Here is a 22,797-nt window from a genome sequence, read left to right as displayed (position 1 = left end):
TACTCCGAAAAGGTACTTTCTCACAAATTCTAAACTCATTAAACTTTTTAAATTTTTAAAGACAAAAGAAACATCTAGATGGGTTGCCAGTTCAGAGATCAGCAGGCCAGAGACATAGCCTAATTTAAAAAGTTTTCTATTGACATAAATTCAGTGCCAGTAATCCTGATATTCCATATTATATACACAGACAGAGCTCTCTGATTGGCCCATTCATTACTGTCTTAAACAGGAAGCTCATATTTTAACAGGTCCACCTTGTGGGCATCATAAAGGTCATTCTATCCTTCCCCTCTACATCCGAGGAACCGCAGCAGTTTAATATAAAAGCACAATATTGTGAATGCTGGAATTTGAAACAACCTCAGCAGTCTGTTTACCTTGAGCGCTTCTTGTAGTGTTTAAGCACTGGGTCAGGTTCCTCAAGCTCGGCATCTGAGGTAGGCATGGTGTAGGAAAATAGTGTTTATTTCTTTCACTTGGAGCACCATGGCAAGGGTTCACTCTCTTTGGGTGGCAAGGGATAGATGAGGCTAAGTCCACCACCTCCATTTTGGATTCTGAGGTTGCACGAACTGAGACAGACAGCAGGAGGCGGCAGGTCCTGGAAGTTTTTCCGAGGCTCCCGATGTGCTCGGCGTCATTGGCTCCCACACAGCTTGAGCTCTCAAATTGTCCAGGTGTTTTCACAGGCTGGCACTTCCTACACAGAGTTAATATGATATCAATTGTGTCTTTGACTCAACACTGCCTTCTAACCATATTGGGCCATCCATGAGATTTTAATACAACTTGAGATGTCTCCCATGACTGGCATTGTTGTGGGCTTGGCACTAGGCTTTCTTGATGCCTTTCCACTAGTTGGCAAATAATGGTCCGTTATTGGAAAGCAGCACCTCTGGGTTATGAAGGAGGCACAGAGTTTCGTTACCGTCATTCTTGTATTTGATGAGTGCACCCAGTCTACCTCCATCAATTTTGAATGGGCATCTACGATTAGGGAGATTGGTATAATCAACGTGTAGCCGAGTCCACTGCCTAACTGGCCATTCCCAAGGAATGACAGAGGAGCTGACGGTGGTAACTTCTGTCTTGTTGGCATTGGTGACACTAACCCACAACCACAGCTTCATTTGTATCTATGCTTGGCCACCAGACATAGCTCCTTGTGAATATCTTCTATTTGATCATTCCTGGTTAGGCATGGTGAAGTTCAGCCAGGATGAGATTGCGGTCCTGGCTCTTCAATTTTCAGCTGCTCTCTCCGACTCCCATGTGAGTGAAATTTGGGCTATAACTGCCTTTTGGTTTCCTGCATCAGCATTAGTTGTTTAAAATAGAGTGAGGACTGGGTCTTCAAGTCCACAGTCAAATATTATCTGCTGCTAAGTTTATGTTTTATTTATTAGTCACAGGTAGGTTTATAATAACACTGCAATGAAGTTACTGTGAAAATCCCCGAGTCACCTCACTCTGGTGCCTTTCAGGTACACTGAGGGAGAATTTAGCATGGCCAATTCACCTAACCAGCATGTCTTTCAGACTGTGGTAGGAAACCAAAGCACCTGGAAGAAACCCACGCAGACACGGAGAGAACATGCAGACTCCATGCAGAATCGAACCCCGGCCCCTGGCACTGTGAGGCAGCAGTGCGAACCACTGTGCCACCATGCTGCTACTGGGAGCATGCTCCAAAAAAATTGTCATTACAGTGCCTACCACTGGAGTTACGACTGATGGGGGTGTCTGCTAATGGGAGCTGACTCAACGCATCTGCGTTAGTGCCACAGCCTCCTGTATGATGTTCCAATCGGTAATTATGGTCAGCCTGTAATAAAACCCACCACTGGATTCAGGCCGATGCTATGGATGGCACCACCTCATCCTCCCTTAGCAGCCCTAGTAGTGGCTTGTGGTCTGTGATAATGACAAATTTCTGCCTATAGAGGTACAGATGAAAGTTTTTCCATACAAAATATCATCGCTGTCCCTTTTTTCGTGAAGTGTACACAATTGGTGTTCCTCTCCGTATGACTACCTATGTGCCAATACCACCTCAATGCCATGTGGGGATGCATTGCAGATTAGTAATAGTTTTTCACTGGGATCATAATGTCAGAACATTTGCTGAGGAAAACTGTTGCCTTACTTTATTGAAATCCAAAGATTGACTGGAAGACCACTGGAAGATCTATTTTGGCAGTTGGTGTACTGGAAACAGGACAGAAGCAAGTTTGGGTATAGATTTCCAGTAGTAGGTTGCCAGCCCCAAAAATACTCTCAACTCCTGGATAGAAGTGGGGCCTTTAATTACCCCCAAGTGACTTACCTTATCCTCCAATGGGTATAGACAAGGTAGGCCACTTGGGGGAGGTCTAGAATACACATTTTCCCTTTTTAGGCATAACACTGCCTTGGAAAATTGACTTAGAACTTCAAGGTTCTCCAGGTCTTCCTTTTTTTTACAGATAGCTATCTGAGGTGGACATTGTAAGGTGTTCTCCATTGTTTGCTGGAAAATTGGGCAGGCTGATGATACTCCAAATGGCAGTCTATCATATTGGTAAAGGCCTTTATGACTATTAATTGTTGAATATCTCTGGGAATCCTCATCTAGCTGTGATTGTAAGTACATATGACTTATCAGGTCTCAAAGAGGAGTCCTCCTGCCAACTGCATGTATACATCCTCAATCCGAGGGATCAGACGTTTATCCAGCTGCGAGAAATGGGTTAACATTTGTTTAGAATCCCTGCAAAGGTTAATTGATTTATTCAGTTTCAACGTTCCAGTCTTTGGGCTTTTGCTTCAAATTTTTCCCACAAGGCAAATGGTACTGGGCAGGCCTTGCAAAATCGTGGTATCACTTCCTGGTCAACATGCAAGGTTGTCTTGCTACTTTGACAGCCCCCAGACTTTCCTGGGAAACTTCAGGGCATTTAAGCAGGTCTTCACTAAGGTGGCCATTTTCCAGCTGAACGATGTTGAGCCAACCTAGGTGGATCACCCACATCAATTTGACCCCATTAGGCTTGGCCCCAGGCACTCTACTATCATTGGTAACCAAATCATCTGCCTTTCAGGGGAGACAGGGACAAAGGTTGCACCCAATTTGCAACAGTTCCCCTGCATAAGTTCTCAGCCTTGCTGAAGGCTGGAGTAAAGTTGAGGATTGGAGTCCACATTGAATTTTATGGAACACTGATTGAACCTTCCAGGGTGTGAACTTTCCTGGATACCGGCGTACAAGTTGTTTTTCTAAATATGGGTTTTGCACGGCTCCTTTGCTGTTTTGACTCCGCATACCTCCAACAATTACAATGCACTACTGGGTGGGTTTCTGAACAAACTTATAACTATTTGGTCAAAACATGGACTTGCTTTGGCACTGTTCTGTGGGCAAAACTGGATGCATACTTCTTGAGTGAGGCTAAAAAAATTGCCTGTGCTTAACTGCTGGTCCCTGCATTCAGTCGAACTGGCACAGGTGTTGGGATAGCTTGCAATTCATATGCTTTACGTGCAGCATTTTCCAATGATACTGCCAGCTGCAGTGCATGTTTGAAGTTCAGTGGAGCTTCAGTTAATAGCTGTTTTTGAACAATTACTGAAAGGGTTAAAAAAAATCACAAGTTTAAAAATCATACAAGCTGCAAATTGAACCTCAGTCACACAGGGAAAGAAAACTATGTGCAAATAACAGGTTTTGATTAAAGTAGGCCAGATAAGGCTCAAGGACTATCTGATTGAAAGGTGTGCGGCTGCAGTTCATGTCTGCCCATTGGAACAATGGAAAGGGAAGTTGAGATACCATTGGTCAGAGATATAGCTATTATTTCGTGACGACATAACATGCACAAGTTTCAGTTGCATCATGCATATATACCCTTATATATGCATGATGCAACTCTGATTGGATAGAGATAACTCCTGTATGTCAATTGGCATATGCTAATTACTTGTAATTGAAGCTAAGACTTTAATTGCCTTTGCATTTCTGAACAAGAAAACCATCATAACAGCCCCAAATAGTTACATTCTTAATCCCACATACCAGATAGTCTTTAAGCATCTTGTGAAAAGTTAAACCAAATTTACATGCTTCTGCCATTTATCACTTAACTATTTAAAAACTGGTAAGAGATTCCCATGGCTCTTGAATTGCCAAGTGAAAATGATAACCTCTCTGAAATAGAGGTGGCTTGGGATCATAGTATTCTCCAACTAATGTAGTAAATTCCTAAAAGGCTTTACCGTCCAGTATTTCAGGGGAAGTTAGACTTTGAATAACAGCAAATGTTGAAGTGTCACAGGCAGTCAGGAGAATTATTTGTTGTTTTTCATCTGCCAAAATGTTGTTTGCCCAAAACAACTAATGTATGCATTCCACAGACTGGTCCTAGTCCTCAACAGCATGGTCAAAGAAGTCTAGTTTTCCAAACAAAGGCATGATATCTGAGAATGGCTTATCCTAACTTAGATCAACTGTTGGGAGCAAATTCCTCCAGGGTTATGCTTTACCTCATCACGACTGAAAAAACTCCTCAGAGTCTGGTATCCCTTCACTAAACTTAGATTTATTTGCACAGCCAGTGACACTCCAAAAAGTATTTCTCATACAGTCTAAACCCAGAATGCCAGTAACTCTGACATTCCACATTAGATACACAGGAACGGCTCCCTGACTAGCCCATCCATTACTGCTAATATTTTTGGGTAAACAGGTAGCTTACATTCTAACAGGTCCATCTCATGGGCCACGCTAAAGTCATTACAAGTGCATGTGGTACACTGCTGTTCTGGTTGTTCAGCAGTCTGTTCTCAGTCCCTCTTTTTACCCATATCCTCCAAATGACAAAGTATCTCCTCCAATCGTCTGCATAAATTTGCCGCATAAGATTCACAATAGAATGGTATAAACGAGCTTACCTCTTCCTATCTCACATTAATAGCAATATTCTGGTTCCTACTCCAGATTCCCCACCTAAGATGCAGCCATGGTGCGGTGGCAGGGAATAGGTGGAGAGGTGGGGATCAGTTGCACAATGGATGCAGCTGAACAAAGCTACTGAATCAAGCCCACCAAATTCAGCTTCTCAGGTGTTTGGCACCTGTTCAGCACTTCAATAGAAAAGGGACAGGAAAACAGCCCAAGGAACTTGCATAAAAAAGATGATGTGATCATGAATATCTCCATCAGAAATCAATAACAAGGCATTGCCATGTACTGCTAAGTGCAAAATTTGTATTTAATGATTTTTTTATCTATTAGTGTGAATATATGTTAATAAATAGTATTCATGCATTTAATCTATTTGGATTTGCTGCAGAGAATGCTCATATAGAAAGCCAACGATAGTAACATCTATACCAGTTATTCCTGCATATAAATAATAAAATGTGTAATTGAAGGTGCAGTGAAAGTTGATTTTGAGTTAACATGATGGATAAAGATAAAAGAGCAGTGAAACAAGACTGCATTATATGTCAACCATTTTTGTGCTATATATCTGAATTAATAATCTTGAGATTAGATCAGTAAGAAAAGCCAATATACATAATGCCAACAATTCATTATTAATTGCAAAATAGAAATTACAATAGCTATTTGTGAGGTAAATTTAACCAGTTTGGGTTTTTTTTATTCATTTACAGCGATTACGGCCATCGCTGGCTACGCCATCATTTATTGCCCATCACTTGTTGCCCTTGAGAAGGTGATGGTGAGTCTCCTTATTGAATCACTGCAGACGCTGAGGTGTAGGTACACCCAGGGTGCTGTAAGGGAGGGAATTCCAGGTTTTAAATTCAAAGTGAATTGAAAAGAAATGTAAACATGAAGCAAATGGTAATCACAAAGAAAAATAAATTCCCAAAATATGTTCTGTGAATAAATATTATGGAGATAAGGTAATTAAAATTGCTTCTTCAGTGAATATAATCGCAACAGGAGAGGCTAAAAAAAAATTTAAGCAGCAAACAATAATTTCAAAAAAGACTGAGCAAGATGAACGAGTTTCCATGCAATTGTAAAATCAAAGTCAATCAAATCAAAAGAAACCCTGTACTTAGGTTTGTGTGATTAATAGCCATGTAAAACCTATTAAACCATGAAGCTTGGAGTAAGAAGACAATTTTAAAGCATTTGAGTTAGGTGCTTCATATGTATACTGAAAATTGGCAGGATGATAGGAATCATCAATAATTAAATACTTTTTTATTGATCATCTAGGTATTTAATGTAAGTGAAAGCCAATCATCTTCTTTAAGTATGGTGAATCAAGCTTCTGAGAAAGCTATACTTGGACAGAGTCCTGTTAGCTTCATAACAAGTGTAAATACCAGACAGAGATACATTTAATCAACATGATCATTTAGTAGCACTGAAGATCATATCCTGATCGACTTGCCTGTCTCTCTTGAGAGAGGAATGTTTTTGTCCATTATACAGAGTTACTGTGTACCTACCAAAGTCAATGCGTGAAATAATTAAAGGAGACGAGTTAATTGTGAAAGTTCTTTCCCTGCTTCTGTTCTACTCCTCCACTCCATCAAGCCGTCAACTACCAAAAAGCCCAATGTGATCCAGGAAAGACATTGGGCTACAATAGTGGCTCACTTTTTGCCTGTAAGCCCCTCCCACAAAGCTGGTTTGATGATAATTTGGTCTATGGTTTAATATCAGAAACTCCTAGAATCTCACCATTAAGGTGCAAGGCTTGAACTCTGCACCTTTCTGCAATCATTACAATGCAAATGGCTGGCAGCTCCCCAAAGTGGGACTTCTTCCCATGAAAGGGGAAGTCTCACCTTAAAGCAAGTAATGTTACTGCCAGCATTAGTTGCTGCAGTGCAGCTGTCATGTTCATGGGCAGGCTCATCATTGAATCTTTAGCAATGGAGCCTGGGGACCTTGACAGCCCATAAAATCTAGACCATGAGTTCAAATCCCACCATGGCTGATCAGGGAATTTAAATTCAATTAATAAATCTGGAATAAAATATTAGTTCAATCAATAATGAGCATGATACTACGAGATTGTCACAAAAAAAATCTGGACCACTATTTTGTGTATTGTGCCCAGCTTAAACACACGTAAAATTGCACAAGAAGACACTTGGCATACACCCAATATCACTATGCATGCTTGCACTATTGAGGTCAGTGGGTACGCAATAGACTCAAAGCCATGCCCATCGACAAAGAAAGGGTCAGTTAAGGCCATTAAAAAGATATTAACACAGATTTTAGGTAGCCTTTGTGACTTTGCGCTCATCGCAAGGGTAAAAAGCACAGGCAGGTGTTACATTTTTATTAATTTGTCATCCAAGGGTGGGATAAAAGGCCCTCGGAGCATAAAAATGCTTGCTGGTTAGACCAAGACATTTTTCTCTGGAGCACAGGAGGCTTCGGGGTGATCTTATAAAAGTCTATAAAATAATGAGGGGCATAAATCAACTAGATAGTCAATATCTTTTCCCAAAGGTAGGAGAGTCTACAACTAAAGGGCATAAGTTTAAGGTGAGAGGGAAAAGATACAAAAGGCTCCAAAGGGGCATTTTTTTCACAGAGAGGGTGGTGAGTGTCAGGAACAAGCTGCCAGAGGTGTTAGTAGAGGCGGGTACAATTTTGTCTTTCAAAAAGCATTTAGACAGTTACATGAATAAGATGGCTTTCGAGGGATGTGGGCCAAACGCAGGCAATTGGAACTAGCTTACTCGACCAAAAAAAGGGATGGCATGGACAAGTTGGGCCAAAGGAACTATTTCCTTGCTGTAAACCTCTCTGACTTTATTTTCTTTGTGATTTTGCTCCTGCTATATTTAAAAAGGTTGCATTAAGAGATGATTACATGATTTGATGTCATTAGGGTATGTGCTCAGGATGCTGTTTTACTTCCAGTTTTGCACATTATGCAGTGTAAACAGCAGTTCTTCAATAAAACCTGTTATGTGTTTGTTTGAAATACAGGTGCAAACCAAGTTTTTTCCTCTTCTGTTAAAACCCACGAACACTAACATAATTAGGAACATTCAGAAAGAAAACTGATAGAAAGTTGGGATTTTGCTTCAATAAGAATGTTTCAAAGAGATCCTAAGAGAAAAATTGTGGGTCCTCACACTTTGAATATCGGAAGCTCGGGAAAATCAACAATAGGATTAAATAGAAAAGTGCCAGGAAGACAAAAAAGCAAAAGCTCTCTGTGCGGTTTAAAAAGAGGGGGTGAGATTCCTGGCAGTATCTGGTATATTTGAAGAGAGTGAGTGCTTTGCTGTAGGGTCATTTGAATACAAAAAATATATCAAGTTAACGGTTCCCAGATTAAAAAGGAAAGTGCCGGGAAGACAGTAAAAACAATATGCTAAGCAGTCTCAAGAAGCTGGTGCCTGCAAGAGAAATAGCGCTGAGGTACTTTCAATGAAGAAAATGATTCAAAGAATTCCTATGTAGAATGTTTTCTGTGCTTTGTACAAGCAACTAAAATTGAGAATGAGTTGCTGTACCAATTTTCTCAGTACAATAAGAAGTAAAATGTACAATTTGCTCTGGAACTTGGTTCATCCAGCAAAATCAAGAACCAAAACTTACAGTGACTTGACAAAGATCCTTGAAGGGCTGTACCCTCAAAAGCCATTGACCCTCATGATTCAGATTCCACCGAAGGAATCAAGTGGAAGATGAAAGCATTGCTCAGTTTGTGGCAACCTTAAAAAGGCTGCCACAACATTGTCAGTGTGGTGAGACATTAGAAGGTTCTCTTTGAGATTGTCTAGTTTGTGGTCTCCAAAATGAAGCTATCCAAAGCAGATTGTTCACCGCTCATGCTTTGACTTTAAATACAGTAGTACAAATTGTAGAGCCAATGGAACTAGCTGCTTGGCACAGTGGTTAGCACTGCTGCCTCAGCCCCGGCAACTCGGTTTGATTCCCAGCTTGGGTCACATCTATGTGAAGTCTGCATGTTCTCTCTGTGTCTGTATGGGTTTCCTCTGGGTGCTCTGGTTTCTTCCCACAGTACAAAAGACGTGCTGATTAGGTTCATTGGCCACGCTAAATTCTCCCTCAGTGTTCCTGAACAGGTGCCGGCGTGTGACGACTCAGGGATTTTCACATTTGACGTCATTGTAGTGTTAATGTAAGCCTACTTGTGACACTAATAAATAAAATTTAAAAGAAGAGGCTTCACAATTTGGTGCAGGAATGAAGATCCACAAGTTGGACATTGCTCATGAGAAATTAAAACAGCAATAAGCATGTCGCAGATATGCCAAAATGGGTCATTCAGCGAGTGAATTCTGGAGCAAGGATAGTCAATGCAAGAATTGTGGCAAAATGGTTCATACTGCAAAAGCTTGTTGGCTTAGACCAGCTTCCCTGAGAAGAATATTCAGGAGAAGAATCTGGGTACCTTCAAGAAGAAGAACAAGTAACATTCTACAAGCAGTATTTGCAACATAGAACAAAAGAATTATGACTGTGAAAAAGAAAAAATCCAGAAATAGAATGAAGAGAACTAACTGAACGTCTTATCAATACAGGGTGGAATACAAAGGTTCTAGGCGACTCAGATGTTAAGTGGACAACAATTAGGATGGAAGTTGATTCTGGTGCTGCTATATCTTTGGTTTCTGAGAATACATACCAACAAATGCTGAAGCTTCTTCCTTTAAAACCAACTGATGTCATTTTATGGACTTGCATGGAAGTGATATTGCCATTAAAAGATGACACCATGGTCAACATAGAGTTGAGTGGACAAACAATGGAGTTGCCTCTCCACATGGTCTGAGGTAACTTTCCAGTTCTATTTGGGAGATCATGGTTGGAAAAGCTCAAATAAAGCTGGTGTGCTGTCAACAGAACAGTCAATGCCAAAACAAATCTACAAAGCCTGGATAAATACAAGAGTGCATTTGAAAAGACATTGTGCTCAATGAAGGGAGTTCAAGCGAATTTAAATATAAAGCCTAAAAGTCTCAAAGCAAAGACGGTGTCTTATGAAATTCATCCCAAGGTCGAAGTCGAAACTGTCAATCGATGAGTCAAGCGCCGTATCCTGTTTTTATGAGGGCGCCTTTCAGTGTCTGTAGGTATCTGTTGTGTTCCTCCTCATCTGAGTAGATCCTGTGTATACGGAGGGCTTGTCCGTAGGGGATGGCTTCTTTAGTGTGCTTAGGGTGGAAGCTGGAGAGGTGGAGCTCTTCTGAGGGTCAGTGCAGTTTTTTTGATGTGGCACGAGGGAACTGTCGATCAACAAGTTGAGCACCATATCCTGTTCTTACGAGGGCGCCTTTCGGTATCTGTAGGTGTCATTGCATTCCTCCTCATCCGAATAGATCCTATGTATACAGAGGGCTTATCCACAGGGGATGGCTTCTTGACAGTGTTTAGGGTGGAAGCTGGAGAAGTAGTGCAGCTTCCCTCTTTCCACTCGCATTGTCTGTACCTGTAAAGACTTGATTACCTGTTAAGACTTGCATTCCAACCATTATCTTGCAATTGAGTGTGTGTCTATATATCCCTGTTTGTGAACCCAAGGCTCCACTCACCTGATGAAAAAAAAGAATTAGTATGACTTGTTAACACTAGTGTGTTCGAGCTGGTTACAATGACTGAATGGGCTAGTTTCCATCATACCTGTCGTGAAACCAGATGGTTTAGTTCGTATTTGTGGTGATTTTAAAACAACCCTAAATCCAGTGTTGTGTGCTGACCTTTATTTGAAGATCTGTTTGCTGGGTTATCAAGTGAGCAGAAAATCAACAAGATTGATTTACCACAGGCATACTTCCAGATGCAGGTATCTGCTGAATCACAATCATTCTTATCATTGTTGCTCATAATGCTCTCTTTCATTATAATAACATCCATACCAGCCCAATTCCAAAGATTGATGGATCAGACTTTAAGTGGCCTTTCTGAGTAAAATGCCACATGGATGATATTCTAATTGCAGGATCCAGTGCACAAGAGCGCTTGAATAATTTTGAAGCAACATTGAAGTATCTTCAAGCACATGATCAACGTACCAAGAAAGAAAAGTGTGACTTTTTGCAGATGTCAGCCTAGATTTGGGTCATGTCATTGACATAAAGTACCTCAAAGATGAATGCTATTGTAGAAATACCACGTCTAGAGAATGCAAATCAATTGAGGACCTTTTTATGTTTATCAAATTATTATGGCAAATGTATCATTACTATGTTTAAAACAGTCATGGGACTGGACAACAGAACCTGAGAAAGCATAAAGGATACCTCAAGAGAATGAGGACAATGGTAGAGAGTTCAGGGACAGAGACTGTGAGGTTCTTGAGCAAATTGACTTAAGGACAAGGTATTGGATAAATATTCAAGTCCAGATGAATTGTGCCCTAGGCTGCTGTGGGAGGTAAGGAAGGAGATTGCAGGTGCTCTGACCCAAATTTTCAATTCCTTTCTGGCCATGCAGGAGGTGCCAAATGATTGAAAAACAGCTTATGTGGTTCTGCTATTTAAGAAGAGTTCTAGAGATAAACCAGGGGACTGCAAAGAAACTACAAAGGGTCGTGAACGAAGCTCAGTCCATCACGTAAACTAACCTCTCATCCATTGACTCTGTTTATGCTTCCCAGTGCCTCAGAAAAGCAGCCACTATAATTGAGGGTGCCACACACCCCAAACATACATTCCCTCACCTTTTCCCAGCAGAAAAAAGGTACAAAAGTCTTAAGTTACATAGCAGCTGATTCAAGAACAGCTTCTTCCACACTGCCATCACTTTTGAATGGACCTACCTCATATTAAGTTGATCTTTCTCTACACCCTAGTTATGAGTAACACCACATTCCACACCCTCACCTTTTCTTCTTCTATATATGGTATGCTTTGTCCACTTAGTGCTCAAGAAACAATACTTTTCACTGTATACTCATATGTGTGACAATGATAAATGAAATTAAATACAGACCTGTGAGTCTCATGTTAGTGATAGGGAAACTGTTGGAGAAATCTCTGAAAGAGAGCATCTATCTCCACTTGCAGAGGCAAAGCTTAATCAGGGACAGTCAGCATGGTTTCATCAGAGGGAGATCATGCCTACCAAATTTGATTGAATTTTTTGAGGAAGTGACCAGCTGTGTAGACGAGGGTAGTGCAGTCCAGGTAGTTCAAATGAATTTCAGCAAATCGTTTGACAAGGTCCCACATAGGAGACTTGTAAAGTAGATAAATTCAAATGGGATACAAGGTATTTTGATAAAGTGACTCAGAATTGACTCAGTTGTAGGAGACAGAGAGTGAAGGCTACTTTAGTGACTGGAAGTCAGTATCCAGTGGCGTACTACAGGGATTTGTGATGGGCCTTCTATTATTCGTCATTTATATAAATGACATAGATGATAAAGCGTCCCCCGGTCCCCACAGATATTGCCCCAAACCAAAACATTTATGACTCCCTTAACCCCCCTCTCACCCCCCTGCTACCCAGACTGATTGCAGCCCCTTGTCCACCATCCCCCCCACCGATCTCACACACAATGGCAGCGGACCCCCCCCTCCACCGCTTCCCCTCCACCAGAGAATGATCTGACCCACCTCCATCCCTCCACCAGAGAACAATCAGACCCGCCGCCACCTTTCCCTCCACCAACAGAGAGCGATCTGACCTGCCTCCCTCCCTACACCAGAGAGTGGTCTGATTGCCTCCCTTTCTCTCCCCCATCCCCCCAACTAGAGAGCAGTCTGACTCACCTCTCTCCCTCCCATCCCATTAGAGAGCGATCTGACTTGCCTCCCTCCCTGGCACCCCACCAGAGAGCCATCTGGCCTGCTTCTCTCCCACCCCTTCCCACCCCCTCCCCCACCATCTCCACCCACCACTGATCTGAGGTACAGAGCTGGCGGAAGCTCTGGACTTACCTCTTCAGAAGCTGGAACATCCAAATCGGACCTTTGTGGACGCACTGAATCTGGATGGGCAAACACAGTGGTAAAAGGGGAAGTTTGGGTGTGCAGCTCATTAAGTCAATTTAAATGCGGCCATTTTCGGTGATTGGTAAAGGGGAATGGGCACAAAGGTGGGCATGGATCATGCTACTTGCCTCATGCCAGACTTTACCAAGTTTTCGCTCCTGAAAACGGGCACAACTTGATGGTAATATCGGGCCCAGAGTGTCTTGGGCTACAAGAAGATATAGACAGAGTGATCAAATGGACAGCTAAGTGAGAGATGGAATGTAACCCCGAAAAATGTGAGGTGATACATTTTGGAAGGAGTAACTTGACAAGGAAGTACTCAAAGAATGGTAGTACAATAGAAAGAAAGGGACCTTGGCATTTTTTATCCACAGATCTCCAAAAGTTGGAGGGCATGTTGGTTGGATGGTGAAAAAGGCATATGGGACATATACTTTTATCAATTTAAGCATGGATTACAAAGGCAGGGAAGTCATGTTGGAGTTGTATGGATCTTTGGTGAGGACACAGCTAGAGTACTGTGTGCAGTTCTGGTCGCCGCATTACAGGAAGGATGTGACTGCACTGGAGAGAGTACAGAGGAGATTCACCAGGATGTTGCCTGGGATGGAACATTTAAGTTATGAAGAGAAGCTGGGAAGGCTTGGGCTGTTTTCATTGGAGCAGAGAGAGGACTGACAGGCAACCTGATCGAGGTGTACAAGATTATGAGGTACATGGACAGAGTGGATAAGGAGCAGCTGAGGGTAGTGACAGTCTGGATTGCGCTGCCTGGGAGTGTGGTCGGAATGGGCTTCCTCACATCCTTTAAAAAGTATCTGGATGAGCATTTGGCACATCATAACATTCAGGGCCAAGTGCCGTCAGATGCAATTAGTTGGGAATTCAGGTGTTTCTACTGTGTCGTTGAGGACTCGATAGGCTAAAGGACCTCTTCTGAGCTGTATGCTTCTACGATTCTATGTCAAAGATGCTTTGCAGAAGTCTGAAGTATTATTCATTTTAATCCAAAGCTCTCATTATTGTTTGCTTGTGACACTTCACCATGTGGAGCTGCGGCAGTCGTTTCATATATTGTGCCTTCAGGAGAAGACAAAGCTTTTGCTTCGGGAACTCTAATACCAAATCCAACTATGCTCAGCTAGAAAACGAACTATTGAGCATAATATTTGGCTTACAAAACTTTCATCAATATTTATATGGTCGCCATTTCACATTATTGATTGATCATTTACTTTTTATCTTCTTTTTTTTTTGCTAGTAGATCATTTGCCAGTGACAGCTTCTCAAGTTCAGTGACATGCCAGGAATTATCCCGTGATGGGGAAGGTAATGGATAAGGTATTGAAATAAATGCTAGCTGGAATACATAACCTGGCCAGGATTCTCGCAAAAAAAAAACCAAGTGCCCACTGTGCGGGAAAACGGGAGTATTTCTTTCCCATATTTTGGGCCACACCGAATCTCCGACACTCTGAGCATTGCAGAGTGCCTCAGCATGATTCACCCTGGTAAGGAAGGGGACGGGGCTTATTCCCACCCGGGAAGCCAGCAGCAGAGCGCTGAGCGGGCCACTGCACACTCAACAATCTTCTAAGCGGGAATCAGCACACACGCACTGGCCTCCCCATTGCCAATCTCCCAATCACTGGCTTCCGATTGCTGACCAGCCAACCCCCCCAACCCCTGATTACTGGTCTCCCAGACTTCCTCAGGCAAGTCCCTATGTTTCCGCACCCTCAGCCAGCCCCAACCACACCCCCACAACCCTGGACACCCCAAACCCCCTCCACACCAATGGCTAGGACCTCCCCCTCCCCGATGGCCAGCCCTGATCACCTCCTCCCTCCATCTCCCAGCAATCTCGATTGGACGGTGGCAGCAAGTGCCCCCAATAGACCCCGCCCTGATTATGTCCCACTCCTCTGGCCCTGTCCCTTGGCACTGCTCGACACCCAATGGGCAGTGCCGTTTTGCTCCTAGGGCAGTGCCAGGCTGGTACTGCCATGCTGACACTGCCCAAGGGACAACCCTTTACCTCCAATCTCCTGAGGGAGACCTCAATGGCAGTTGGGTCCAATGGGATCAGGACGCCTGTTCCCCGTTAGTGAGGTGATGTCATAAATGCTGCTAGAGGGAACCACTCCCAGCAGGGTGGGCATATACTAGCACACTCAGGCTCGCTAATCATATTGAAACAGTAATTTCAATATGATGATCAGCTCTGCACCGATTTCTGAACAGTCCAGAGGGCCGAGAGAATCCCAGTCCATGTGTGTCAAGAAAACTTGAGTTGACCATCCACATGAGTGTCTATCATGGAGAATCTGAGTGGGACCATTCCTCCTAATCTGCTTTGAAGAGTTCTTGAAACTAAATGAAGAGCATCCTGATATAGTCCAGATAAAGGAAGTAGCACACTTTTGATTGTGGCAGAGAGGTTTGAAAGCTCAGATTAAAAAAAAAGAGGGACAGTGTCAATCCTGTGCATGAATAAGAAATACAACCCTGTTGTCTCTTTTATGTTGCTGGGAATGGCCTAAACTGCCATGGCAATGATTACATGCAGATTTTGCTGGTCTGTTTGAGGGTTACATATTTTTAGCTATAACTGATGCAGAAGTTGTTACCATGAGGCCTTCTATAACCGAAGAAACCACTGAAAAACTTGCGAGTTTACTTCACAAGAGTCTGAGGACTATCTCAAATTAAATCGTATTCAATATATAAATTCTGCACCTGATCACCTATCAACCAATGGGTTAGCTGAAAGATTTGTACAATCCTTGAAACATTCTTTAAAAAACTTTCAAAAGAGAAAAAGTTTAGTTATCACATCAAGTGTACAGTTTTTTAGCATCTTATAGAAACACCACTCATGTGAGTTCATCTGCATTATTACACTTAAAGAGAAAGTTGAGAAGTACGTTTGATTTGTTATTACCTCCAGAAAATTCAGAGATCGTAGAGCGTCAACAACAATCTCAAGTTGCTAGACCAGAAGTGAGGGCAAAGCAACTCTCATTTTAACAAGGTATTCTACAATGAGTGTGAGCGTGTAATTATGCCACAAGTGAGAAAATGGGTACCAGCCATAGTTTTAGCAAAAACAGATACAATTTTTTATAAGTTTCAAACCAAAAATGAACTAGTTTGGCGATGCCATGCGACCAATTGTTATCATCTCGAAATGATTTCTCAGAATCATCTCCAGAATGATCAAATTACTTAGTCCCTAGTATTGCGTAAAAGGTAAAGTTGCCATAATCCCAGATGACCTTTGAGGTAGGGAGCTGACTGGTCATGATTCAACCTAAGGGTCACCACACCTCAATTAGGCGAGGAGTAAGGTTGAGATTGCAAGTCACCATGAATCAGCCGGTATGCGAATTGAACCCATGCTGTTGGTATCACTTTGTATCATGATCCAGTGTACAGCCAGCTGAGCTAAACTGACTTCCTGAAAAAAGGCATCCAATTTGGGAACAAAACTACTACCCTGAGATTAAGAGTCTAATACTCTTCTGATTGAGCTAGCTCGTTGCGAACGTACTACAGAAAACTTAGTTGAGTCTGAGTTGTCTGATGTATCTCTGCTAGTATACCAAATGAGGATACAGAATTAGTTCCAAGAGAAGAAATGTCTACTGAAGTTCCAAATCATCCTTCTAGGATCCAGGAAAGCCAAATACGAAAACATCATATATAACTCAAGAGGAATAGATATCCTCTTGATCGACTTTCTTATTGACTGGGTATAATGATTAATATGCACAGTACTGTGTCTGGAGCATTATTGATTCTATGTTTAACATCGCAGTCATTTGTTGTCATGACTACAGGATTAAAGCAGGAGGAATGTTATAGACTTAAGAAGAGTTGCATGGTTGCTTGAAGAGTTGATCACATGATTTGATGATGATGTAATTTGGGTGTGTGCTCAGGATACTGTTTTACTTTCAGTTTTATACTTGATGCAGTGGAAACAGCAACTCTTCAATAAAACCTGTTGTTTGTTTGTTTGAATGTATGTATATAAACCAAGTCTTTTTTTTGTTGAAACCCACAATCCCTAATATAGTTAGGACATTACAGCTGCTGTCATATTTCAGACTTCTGCCAGATTTTTTTTTGATTGTATTGTAGCTTTCTAAGCTAGTTCATCTAAAAAATTGTGCCAAAGTTCTAACAAAATTGATCAGTCCATGCAAACCATGGGATGTTTAGAAAAAATATTGGCTTTGAAAATCCATGGCCATTTGGCATAATTCCATTTTAACTATATGGGGAGAACATGATATTTGAGCAGAGGATGGGGAACCTCTGAATGTCAGACTCCCCGTGACTCAGGTCCTTCATTATGACCCAGCAAACAGATACTGCAGGTTTGTTATCAGAGATGACCCAACTGCTGGGTAAGACCTGCAGATTTTCAGGGCATGTGTCAGAGCTCCTATTTATAAATATATTGAATCAGTGAAGGTTTTAATCAGGATCAGTTCATAATTGATAAGCTGCAGTATTAACACCAAATCTGTTTCCTACATAGAAACTACAAAGGTATGAGGCATGAACTAGTTAAGATAGATTGGGAAACTTCATTAAAAGGCACGATGGATAGGCAACAGCTAATAAATAAGGAACAAACATATGCATTGCACCAGTTATACATTTCTTTCTGGTACTAAAGCATCATAAGAAGTTGCCCAATCATGGCTTACAAAAGAAATTAAGGATAATATTAAATCCAAAGGAGGAGCAGTATGGTGGCACAACAGTTAGCACTGCTGCCTCACAGTGCCAGGGACCCGGGTTCGATTCTTGGCTTGGGACACGGTCTGTGTGGAATTTGCACATTCTCCCCATGTCTGCATGGGTTCCCTCCGGGTTCTCCGGTTTCCTCCCACAGTCCAAAGATGTGCAGGTTAGGTGGACTGACCATGCTAAAGTGTGCCTTAGTGTTAGGGGGACCATCTAGGATAAATGCATGGAGATACGGGAATAGAGCTCGGGTGGGATTGTGGTCTGTGCAGACTTGATGGATCTCCTTCTGCACTGTAGGATTCTATGGATTCTACTATAAAGCTGCTTGGAAAAGTAGCAAACCTGACGACTGGAAAAGTTCAGTATTCAGCAAAGCAGGGAGGGCATACAGATTGATAAAGGGGGAAGGTAGATTATGAGAGTAAGTTTGCGACTAACATAAAAGCGGAATGTAAAAACTTCTAACAGTATATAAAAAGAAAGAGATTGTTTAAAGACAAATGTAGATTCCTTATAGTCCGAAACAGGAGAATTTATTATAGAGAACATGGAAATGGCAGAGCAATTCGGTAACTACATTAGTTTTGTTTTCACAGAGGAAGACATAAATAACTTCCCAGAAATGCTAAGGAATCAAGGGTCTAGTGAGGAGGAATTGAGTGAAATTAGTGTTATGAGAAAAATAGTGCTGATGTAATTAATAGTCTACATTCCAGGGTACTAAAAGAGGTGGCCATGGAAATAGTGGATGTGTTGGTAATCATCTTCCAAAATTCTGGAGATTCTGGAACAGTCCCAGCAAAGCTGGCAAATGTAACCCCGCTATTTAGAAAAGGAGGGAGGGAGAAAACAGGAAATTATAGACTGGTTAGCCTAACATCAGTAGTAGGGAAAATGCTCAAGTCCATTATAAAAGATGAAATAACAGGACACTTACAAATTATTAATGGGATTAGGCAAAGTCAGCAAGGGTTTATAGATGGGAAATCTAGAGCTTTTTGAGAACATAACTGATAGAAGAGAGAAGGATGGTAGATTTGGATTTTCAGAAAACTTTTGATAAAGTCCTACATAAGAGGTTAGTGTGCAAAATTAAAGTGCATGGGACTGGGAGAAATATACTGGCATGGACTAGGATTCGTCACCAAACAAGAAACAGAAAATAGAAATAAATGGGTCTTTTTTGATGAAGCAGGCAATGACTGGTGGGGTCCTGCAGAGCTTGGGTTCCAGTTTTCACAACTTAGATCAATAATTTGAGTGAGGGAACCAAAAATAATATTTGCAAGTTTCTTAATGACACAAAACTTGGTGGGAATGAGAGTGGTGAGCAGGATATTAAGAGGTAATTAGGTAAGTTGAATAAGTGGGCAAATACCTGACAGTTTCAGTACAATGTGGATAAATATGATGTTAACCTACTCTGAATGGAGAAATAAAATGGCAGAATATTATTTAAACTGGGAGATGTTGATATACAAAGGGACTTGGATGTCCTAGTACATCTGTCACTGAAAGCGAGCATGCAGGTTCAGCAAGCAGTTAGCGAGACAAATGGTATGTTGGCCTTCATTGCAAGAGAACTTGAATACAGGAGCAAGGATGTCTTACTGCAGCTCTACAGGACCTTGGAAAGATCACACCTAGAGTTTGTGTGCAGTTTTGGTCTCCTTATCTAAGAAAGGATATATTTACCATGGAAAGAGTGCAGCAAAGGTTCACTGGGCTGATTCCTGGCATTGCAGGATTGTCATATGGGGAGAGACTGAGTCAACCAGGGCTGTATTTACCGGCATATAGAAGAATGAGACTTGGTCTGAACTAACATTACCCAGACTTTCTCTGGACAGTTCATCTGCATAGCCAATTTCTCAAAGAAGATGAAAAAGGCTTCTGCATCCTTTCCATCAAAGTTTGGTACTGTTTGGACAAATGGGATCTGTGCTGGGCCCCGTATTGTTAGTCATTTATATAAATGACACAGATGACTAAGTTGGGGGTAAGATTATTTGCCAATGACACAAAGATTGGCTGGGTGCTTAAAGGTGAGGTTGAGTGTCTTGGGTTCCAGGAAGATATAGACGAGATGGTCAAATGGGCAGCTAAGTGGCAGATAGAATTTAACCCTGAAAACTGTGAGGTGATGAACTTTGGAAAGAGTTATTTGATAAGGAAGTATGCAATGAAAGGTCGGACACTGGGAAATTCTGAAGAGCAAAGGGACCTTGGTGTATTTGTCCATAGATCTCTGAATGTGGAAAGGTAGGTAAATAGGGTGATGAAAAAGGCCTATGGCACACTTGCCTTCATCAGTCGGGATATAGATTACAAAAGCAGAGAGGTCATGAAGCAGAGAGGTTGTATTGAACTTTGGTGAGGCCACATCTGGAGTACAACGTGTGCAGTTCTGGTCCGCACATTATAGGAAGGACGGGAACGTACTGGAGGGAGTGCAGAGGAAATTCACCAGGATATTGCCTGGGATGGAACATTTAAGTTATAAAGAGAGGTTGGACAGGCTTGGGTCATTTTCTCTGGAGCAGAGAACACTGAGGGGCAACCTGATTGAGGTGCTCAAGATTATGAGGGGCATGGGCAGGGTGGATAGGGAGCAGCTGTTCCCCTTAGTTAAAAGGTCAATTATGAGGAGACACAAGGTTAAAAGTGAGGGGCAGGAGGTTTAGGGGGGATTTGGGGAAACGTTTTTTTACTCAGAGGGTAGTGAAAGTCTGGAATGCACTCCCTGGGAGGGTGGTGGAAGTGGGATGCCACACATCCTTTAAAAGGTACCTGGATGAATACTTGGCATGCCATAACATTCAAGGCTATGGGTCAAATGCTGGCAAATGGGATTAGGTGGACAGGTCAGGGCCTTTCATGTGTCAGTACAGACTCAATGAGCCTAAGGGCCACTTCTGCACTGTGGGATTCTGTGATATTTGTATCTATCTTACCAGGTAGTTGTCAATGGTGAATCTGCTCATTATCAATTCTATCTGGTATTCTTCCTTCAGTCAGTTGAAGTCTTCTTTCTTCAGATTCCAACTTAATCTTTTCTAACTCAAACAACCTTCCTTTTTTTCCTTTCTTTGGCTAGGGCATTCCTCTCTCTTTCCTTCTCTTTTTTTTCCCTTTCTCTTTCTTCTCTCTTTTTTGCTCCTCTTTCCAACTCCAGCCTTTTAAGTTCACTTTCTAACTCCAACTGTCTCAGCTCCAATTTAATTTTTTCTAACTCCACTGCACTTGACCGATATATCTAAATGCTTGGCTAACTAGGTTACAATTTTAGCTTTCTTATTACCCCTCGTTAAGCCCAGTTTAGGATGTTTGCTAATTCTACAAATGTTATCTTTTTCTGTTTCTCTAAAGTTTCTTGGCAAATTTGGGAAGCATTTCCAACCCCCAGAGCCTCTCTGACAATCTTTAGGACCATTTCCTTACTTAGGTTTATTTAAAAATCTAGGATTGTTCAGATCTCTCATTTAGGGTCTATTTAAAGATTTAGGACTGTACAGATCCCGGACCCGAGCCCATAATCTGTTATTATGTGGAGGTTGTCACCCTTTTAGACATAGTGCTGAATCACCCAAAGGGGAATGCCTCGCCTTGTAATCTGTTGAAAGTGTGTGGCAAGGTGAACTGTCCTTCAGTAATGTTTAGTCGTTTAACTAACAGAAATACCTGACACTCACTTTAAGATGAACACTTAATTTATTTATTGAACTAACAGAGAACTTTAAGTAAACAAAGAACATACTAAATATAAGATTCTACTGGAATGCTGTTCAAATAAATACAACGCCCATTCATTAGTGAAAAAAGTAAATAAAAGTTAGACACACTCAAAAAATATACAATCAGGTTTTGTGTCGTTTGGGGCCTCTGGAGTGCCTTGGTTAATTTCTCTATCTGTGCGCTGTTTTTGATTTGGTATCTTTCGCTGGTTCGATGGTGCATTCTTTTATGAGATATGTAGAGGTGGCCTCTCTCTCTCTCTCAAAACCAGCTTTTAAAGGGACATGCAATGTTTTTCCTTCCAGCATTTTTGCATTCTTTACATCTTTATAAACTCAACTTCACAACAGGGTATGGGGAGATTGTGGGAATATGGTCTAGAGATAGAGGATTAGCCATAATCATACCAAATGGTGAGGCAGGCTCAAAGGGCCAAATGACCTGCCCATATTTTCTATGTTTCTATAACCTACCTATTTTTCCAGTGCAGGTTTAATTGAAGTTACAAATTCCTGGGTGATACCATTGGACTCGTTCCCACCTCAGCCTGCACTGTCAGGCCAACTGGAAGATGAGTTGAGAAGAAAATCTCTCGTGAGTGGATTCTACATTTGCTTCCTGGCCCACCGACTTTGTGCAAAGTTCAAGTTTACTAACGATCTTCAGAGGAGAAAATCAAATTCTCAGGCAATGTAGCTGACTCGTAGCTACTCTCAGAAATTGTCCAGCAAGTCACTCAGTTGTCTAAAGCTGCTGCAGTAGAAAGCAATCTGAATGCACCTACACCAAATAGACCATAGCAGATCAAGAAGCATCTCACCACAACCTTCTCAATGGCAATTAGGGATAGGCAATAAATGTTGGCCTTGTCTAATGTCCAAGAACAGCTAAAAAATGGATATGCCCAACGTTTCTGGGCCCATATCTTTCTCAGATCAAGTATAATTGCTTATCTCATAGATTCTCCCAATCCATTTATTCTCTTGGGAGAAAAGATTAAAACAGATAAAATTTCAACACTATGTTTTGAAATCTCTCCCCAACATCACAATACTGTGGAAATAACATAATCATATCAACATTACAGCACTCATTATTTAAATCTGTTCAGTTCCATTCCATTGACACAGCTATCAGAAAGCATGTGCAATATGACTTGCCTTATCATTGAATCTAATTTTGTTAATTTATATTTGTACCATCATAATAGCAGCATTGAAGAAATAAACACTAATTTCTACTCACTGAGTTGTGACCTGTGATTAAATGCAGATAGCAAAACAGATGAAAGTCAGATGCCAATGTGACATCAAATTATGACTAATATTCCACCGTTAAAAT

At 41.5% G+C, this 22,797-nt stretch overlaps 1 protein-coding gene across 1 annotated transcript in view; it reads right to left on the bottom strand.

Moving 5' to 3' along the window:
* tmem132e (transmembrane protein 132E) overlaps window positions 1-22,797 on the bottom strand; it is a 707,821-nt gene that overhangs the window by 309,750 nt on the left and 375,274 nt on the right. The gene's annotated exons all lie outside the window — the stretch shown is intronic.

This window comes from Carcharhinus amblyrhynchos, chromosome 23, assembly GCF_965287045.1.
Source record: "Carcharhinus amblyrhynchos chromosome 23, sCarAmb.v2.hapA, whole genome shotgun sequence".
NCBI lineage: Eukaryota > Metazoa > Chordata > Chondrichthyes > Carcharhiniformes > Carcharhinidae > Carcharhinus > Carcharhinus amblyrhynchos.
Note: the sequence above shows the minus strand (reverse complement) of the source record. Positions and strands in the feature narration are given on the sequence as shown.